This window comes from Diadema antillarum, unplaced genomic scaffold, assembly GCF_040938485.1.
Source record: "Diadema antillarum isolate AM-2024a unplaced genomic scaffold, OU_Dant_1.0 seq00000142_RagTag, whole genome shotgun sequence".
Lineage (NCBI taxonomy): Eukaryota > Metazoa > Echinodermata > Echinoidea > Diadematoida > Diadematidae > Diadema > Diadema antillarum.
This window is the reverse complement of record NW_027271218.1, coordinates 468,885-476,763: the sequence shown is the minus strand read 5'-3', so window position 1 is coordinate 476,763 and position 7,879 is coordinate 468,885.

The following is a 7,879-nucleotide window of genomic DNA, read 5'->3' as shown; positions in this document are numbered from 1 at the left end:
CTGGCACCTATAGTATGGGTCTGACCAAAACAGATGTGTTATTGGCATTAAAACATGCAGAAGACAGAGAAAAGGGTCATGAAATACAAGTGGAAAAGTCCTAGACTGTCTTAGGCAGTGAAAAAAATTCCCAAGAGGGTGGGTGGGGCCGGGGTTCCCAGACCCTTCCTCCCCAAGTTAGGATTAAGACAGCAAAGTTCACTCTCATCTATGTATACGAAAGTGAAGCCACATATCCAAAGATCTTATTGCTCTCTTGTCAAGAGATTTAGAATAAAAATTCACACTTTTGGAAATAGCTGGACATAACAAACATTTCAGAGCAATTTATGACATTGTAATAGTTAATCGCACAAAAAATTTAAAGGGCCAATCAAACGACACCATGGTGTTCCTATTCACCCCAGTCTAACTGATTTTTTGCCCAAGAGAAGAAAAAATGTGCTGTCACAAATTCCTGTAGGAATAATTATTTCATATTTAAAGGTGTGTTGTAGGACCTAATAGGCTAGATTCATGAACATTTTCAGCGAATTTCATTAATCAATGGCCACAGGAGCAGAAAAGTTTTGACCGCCCTGATTTTTTTGTGATTTTTTGAAAACTTTTTATTTGGACCTCCTGTACCCTTTAAAAAAATTTTCACATCAGGAGGACCACTTTCTGGACACTGTTGGATGGTCCTTCCATCCTGTGATAAAAGTAAGAAAAAAAGTTCAAGCAAATATGAAACATGCACATTCAAAAAACTTTTCCCGGTTTTGTCCCTATTCACCTCGCCGTCCCTATTCACCCCGTTTTACGGTACCTTGTACAACACCAAATGGAGGCCTAGATGTGTAATTCCACTGCAGACATCTCAAGATCTAGATCACCACTATCAACACAGACCAGCAACATTGCTTGGCCTTCGCTACTTAATACAGCGACTGGGCTGTGTATAGTTTAACAATCGAGTAAAGTTAGCACGCACGTCAGAGGCAGATAAAGGAATTTCGTAAAGAAGGCTACGGTAAATTTATTTACTTTAAATACAGGGGGGCACGTACCCCCCCCCCCCCATTTTTTTTTTTTTTTTTCACAAGTAGAGAAAGTCTGAAACTGATAGCACAAGATGTGGCCGACTTACGACGGTGGAGAGCGGGGTGTCCCGACTGCTACAAACGCCAATGCAATGGTCGATGGTCTGGAGTTTGCTACCTGAACTGTAGCGACGATAAATAAAGCTGCTGCTCGGCTGTCTACGGACCGCGGCTGCCCGTTCTCAGCGTTGGATTACGAGCGTCTTCGAACGTCGTGCACACTTTTATATGAAGGAGTTCAAAATTAGCAACAGGAGTATGGAATCGAACACGACGCACATGCAATGATCGTATGGAAGTGAGTCTGGGTGTCAAAGATGCAATATGATTCAGGACCAAAGAGAAAAGATGGAATCAATACTGACACAGGCCTATTCTACTGTGCAGTCCACACGCACGTTGTATTGTTATGAATTGCAGTCTGCACGGCCAAGCAAATCATGCATGACGACCGAGCTGGTAGCACAGACCATTATCAACACGGCCGCTTCCGCAACGGCCGCGAACAACAATTAAAAAAATTCTGTAAAATAGCTGGGAGAAATGAGGTGTTTCAGCTTCACTAATCTGGATAAGTGAGAAATACCCTTTCATCCATCAAATTTTCAGGGTGGATTCTTCAGTCCAAATTCTGTCCAGGGGTCCGCAAAGCCAGACTACGAGTTCTTGTCACTCAAAAACTCACCTATTTTCCGTACACGTACCCAATGAAATATAGTTCCCTCAAATTCCATCAGAAAAGCTTTGATCTTCCAACCAAAATGCAGCTTGTAGAGGAATTCATACTCAATATATCTACAGCTATTCAGTTTTTTGCCAAACTACATCATTGATTTTTAATTAATTTTTTTCTTCATTTATTTTGGTATTTTTTTGGTATCTTTCACGAATTTGTGAAGGGGTCTGGGACATTCCATTGTATTTACGGGTGTGAGCCCTAGTACCTAGTCGATCCGTTATCCGACGTAGACCCTTTGTTTTTTGAAGGTGAGGCCGAGTACTACACAGGCCGAGCTGTCATAGTAGCGCCGCAGAGGACATTGTTTGCAATGAGCTGCACGCATGCATGGGACTAGAGAAAGTTCCTCGTTTTCCATACATTATATCTCTTGACATCAAGGATACAAGGAATGGTGCCTACAAAATTATACAGTACCTTGATATTAAGGCAGGTATTTTTACTATGTTCATCCATTCCAACCACGTTTAGTAATGAAAAGAATTACAATTACTCAGTGTTTAGTTCAATGTACTTTTATAGTACCGGTACAGTTACTTTAAAAGAGTAGACCTTGCAATAAGCATGTAGCTTAGAACCATTCTCGACTAGCACTTGTGCAAACTTTTGGTTCCCCCTTTAACAACATTATATCTTCAGTTTTTCTGTTTTTTACCTTTTTTTCTATTTTTCTTCCTATTTTTTTCAGAACCTTTGTCTATGCGTATGTCTACATTACATACTTATTCATGCTCTTTGCCTTTTCAGTAATGTATCACAACGAAACTAAATCTATTATACCACATGTATTCTTATGTAAGATAAATACAGATATTGTATAGGTATGTAAAATATATGCTTGCATAGCTGTAAGAACCTTGTACATAATCACTGTATTCTCATAAAACATTTTCATGTTATTGTATTTTTCCCTATGGAATTTCATGTTATCATGTTATCATTATATATATTCACATGTATATTCCAATAAACTCAACTCAACTTGCTATATATCGAGATTTCACTATAAAATGCACATCAAAATACAGGCTTGTATCAACAGTAAAGAAAAGTGATTGATTTGTACAGGGATGTTTTGACAGAAGAAAGAAGATTTTGAAAAGAAGATTTCATTATAAACATTATGTAGCTCCTATAGGCCCCCTAATGTAAACAGAAGCGGTGTATGTGTATTCATTTCTATGTGTAATGTTTTACGAGTATGACATTCTCACCCTTCCTTGGTCAGGGAGAAAACTTATGGTATCGATGGCCAAGTATGTTAAAATGACATCCATATTTCTTTTATTTTTCAATTACGTTTTAGTGTTCAAAGATTAAGGCCACATGTAGGCTCTACAGATATTAGTTTATACCAATAACTTAAAGGAAGCTAAAACAGATTGAGTGATAGAAGTAAATGTACTTTACATCAGTGAAATTTTGAGAAAAATCTGAAAATCAATTCAAAAGTTATGAATTTGGCTGTCATCGCTGGATCATAGGAGACTATTAGGCCTACACTTCATAATGTCATTATGAACAACAATTATAAACTAGAATTGTCGCTAAGGCGACTGTTATGCCTCCGCTATAATGCATGATTCTCCTATGAAATAGGTCTATAGTAGGCATCTACATGTGGACAATGTGTGGTTACATTTTCACAAAATTGGCAAAATATTATAGATGACAAGTTTGTCACGAATGCATGTGTTGAATGTTCACCTTCCTTGACCTAGGTTTAATTGGATGAATATAGGAGAGCATGTATTTGGGGATTTAAGGACTTTAACTTGACTTTGACCCATTCATAAGTTTATGCATTGAGTAATTTTCAAGGTATGGAGAAAAAGTGCATTTTCTGTATTGAAAAGTACATTGTTACCATTTCCATCTGGCCTTTGACCCTAAAATTCATAGGATAATCACTGTCAGGCAGAACATGCATAAATATGTAATAAGTTTCAAGATAACTTGAGCCACTTCCAAGATATGGAGGAAAAAGTTAGTTCAGCACTTTCCCTTGATCTTTGACCTTTTGACCTTTGAGGCAAAAAAAAAAACAAGAACGTTTCCAGAGAATCTCTATCAGGTTACACATGCATACACCAAGTGTAAAAAAAAAAAAATAATGATCCTGCTGGCATTGCATAAATATGAGGGAAATAGTAAAATTCTGAAGTGTTGCCCTTGACCTTTGACCCCTGACCTTTAACCCATGAATCCTAAATTCTCTAGATAATCACTGGCTGTCAGTACATGTATACTATGTTCCATGAATATACCTTGAACAATTTCCAAGGTACGGAGAAAAAAGTGAAGTTTAAATATTTGTACTTGACCTTTTGACCTTTGACCTCATGACCCCAAACTTTTACCAGAGAATTTTAATTGGGTAATATATGTATACACTAAGTTTCAAGAAAATATCTTCAGACATTGCGTTGATATGATGGAAATAGTGAAATTTTAGGTATTTGACCTAGGAGTTAGAGATCCGAGACAATACAAGATCAACATAAACCAGCAGAGCTTGTATGGGATGAATACTTCCCATAGACTTGCATGCATTGTGTGCATTCTCTAAATAGGGCTCACACGGGTAAATAATTCCCCATACAGACGTGTGTTAAAATTCAAATTTCTCAAAATTCTGTAAAATAGCTGAGAGAAATGAGGTGTTCCATCTTCACTAACCTGGATAAGTGAGATATAACCTTTCTGCTCAAATTCTGTCCAAGGGTCCGCAAAGCCAGACTGCGAGTTCTTGTCACTCAAAAACTCACCTATTTTCCGTACACGTACCCAATGAAATATAGTCCCCTCAAATTCCATCAGAAAGGTTTTCATCTTCCAACCAAAGTGCAGTTTGTAGAGGAATTCATACTCAATTTCTACAGCTTTCAGTTTTTTGCCAAACTACATCACTGATTTTCAATCAATTTTTTTCTTCATTTATTTTGGTATCTCTGGTACGAATTTGTGAAGGGGTCTGGGACATTCCATTTTATTTACAGGAGTGAGCCCTCAATGTAATAACAGCGCTTAATGTATACCATCGACCCTAAATGTAATAACAACCCTAAATGCAATACGCATGTCAACCCGTAAAGTGTGATAACGAGCCTAAATGAAATAATCTCTAACCCTTAATGTAATATCCACCTTGAATGTAATACCTCTTAACCCTAAATGTAATAACAACTCTAAATGTAATGTATTCTTTAACGCTAAATGTATATTATTATAACGACCCTAAATGTACTGAAATTAACCCTATACATGGGGTTCACACATATAGCCCTAAACTTTAAGTTTCAGTCGTGGTTTCGGAACTGTGAGTTAACTTTAAGTTTAGAGTGCGAGTGAACAACTCGTGGTTTTGTAACTTCAAGTTTTTTTGTTTTTTATTTTTTTAATCATTCATTTCAACATTTTGACAGGATAACAAGATTAGCGAGTAAATGCTCGGCTGTTTTACATCAAGGTCTTGTAAAATCAAACTATATAAATATAAAATCATGTTACATAAATAAAATTATGAAAACCACTACAAACAAGCAATCAAAGTTAGAAGGAGCAATAACGTTTAGTTAAAATCGGTAATAACCAGATCAATCTACCAACCTAACAAAACTATACTATACAAAATTAATTATATTAAAACAGCGAGTTATGATACATGATTATATACAATCAAGCCATTGGTGTACAAAATGAGTTTGATAATTCTTCCAGTAGGACCTTTATTTCGCAAGCCCACAATCATAAACAGCAGAAAAAATGCCTATGTAAACATCTACTATAGATAAATTACATGCAATCTGACAGTCGTGTCCATTAAACCCAAATATAAAATGTTTGTATATCCATATCACACATTCAAGCGCTCACGCGCACAGACGTCGCACAAGGCAAGTTTTGGTTATACAGTGTGACAAAAAGAAGGTGAAATACATAATATATATTATGTAAAAACAGGGCGTTGAATAAAATCATTAAAAGTATACATTTTCTTATAATCTATAATGATTTAAAAGCTCATAACGGCTTTGATGTCTTTAAGACATTTGATAGCGAGATCCATACCTTTCCTCCTGCATATCTAAAGCATGGCAGCTTTAGAAACGCTCTGCATTCGATTTAGGTGGTACCACATTCAAAGAATTTGCTGCTCTTGTATTAAACCCGTAAAAATGTTCAAATTGTTGGAGCACCATGGAATTCCTGACATTACCTTGGTATTATCTTAAGTTAATACAAAATGTGTTTATCTTATACCATCTATTATATTGAGTTCAATCATTTTGCAACATTCATGTAACTTTATCAGTATCCTCATGGGAACAATAAATGACTATATCTGCAAAGACTACATTACAGGAACGTGAATATAAAGATTCAGAAATATCATTAACAAAATATGTGAGGAAAAGTGTATAGGCCCACGTACACTTCCTTATGATATCCCTGTCGTGATACTTTTGGAATATTTGAGAGATGGTCATGGCAAAAAGAAAAGCCAAACAAACACATTTTGACTCCTACCAGTTAAATAACCGGAAAAAAAAAACATTTCGATTTATGGCCCTTTATGCCGTAGCATGCCAGTTTATGCAATAATAACGTATGATCAATTGAATCAAAACACCTGGAAAAATCAGGAAAACATGCAGCAACTACTTCTCGTTTGATAAAAGACTCCGACCAATCACCAACAGCTCGATGGAGACAAGTGTTTTGTTCGTTTGTTTGTTTGTTTTCCGTCGTAAACATACATATCAATATAAAAGACAACATAAATAGTACAAGGAAAATGATACATCATGCCTTTAAAAAATGAAACATACATACATAGCAAATGAACAGTGTGACACATCGATATACAAGAAGAATAGAATGTAGGATTGTAGAAAGATAACGGCTGGATAGCCCATTACAGCTGCACTTTTGTGGTGCCGCTGGTCTTCCATGGGGACCAGTTATAAAGAGATATAAAAAAAGAAAGAAAAAGAAGAAGATTACATATCATATAAATACAAAATTATAATATTATCATGAAACATTAATTTATACTGCTGTTTGTTGAGTGATGGGGCAAGAATGCTGCTTGATCTATGTTAATCAAATCATTTTGCCGAAAATATGGCAATAACTGATCTTTAATACATTAGAGTTATGATACATTACAAGCGACAGAAATTTGTTTATAATTTGAAGGATAATTTTTACTTCCTTTACTCTGATATAATATAGGCGTCGTTTAAGCCCTTTTCCAATCAGTGGGAATAATTCCATCAGTCAAACTCTTATTATGCATAATTTGAAGTCTTTCAGAAATAACAGAAGCAGCTATTCATGATAACTTATAATCAAAATTTAAAATATCAAGGTCGCTATATTTACCAAGATTTATGCGAGAATAACGAATGCTATCAAAGAGACAAAATAAAAACTAAACACATAAATACATTCAGAATGATTCCATTGAAAAATACTCTTACCACCTTCTACTACTTCTTTCTGACATTAAAGACGGCATTCCAGACGGTTTTCATAATTCTACATCATATAGTACATAAATCAGCAGCTCCATGTATAGACTTGTGGTATTTATTTTGCTGCCAAGGAAAATGTTACCAGACAAACTTAATCATGTTGTAATTGTGTATGTGATTTTAGGCAGAATTAGTGAATATGACTATAGTTTCATCTGATAATTTTCCAGTGAAAGATAGGCAATGAAATGCAGATATGACAATTATGGCAGGATGAGAAAAAATGTGTAATGAATGATGACCACGTATATAATATGTCAACCTTGCATGCGATATTCAGTTCATTTTATTTCAATCGAGTTATACAGTAAATTCCGATTCAACGCGGATTTTTTTTTTTTTTTTTTTTTTTTTTTTTTTTTGGTTATTGAAGGAACTGACATGAAGTACGAAAATATTCTGGTAAACCATACATAATATATTCCTCATCTTGTAATAATGGACACACCTGATAATCATGCGTGTGTATGCGTGTGTGTGTGTGTGTGTAGCACAATTTCATTGTTAACAGGGGCCTG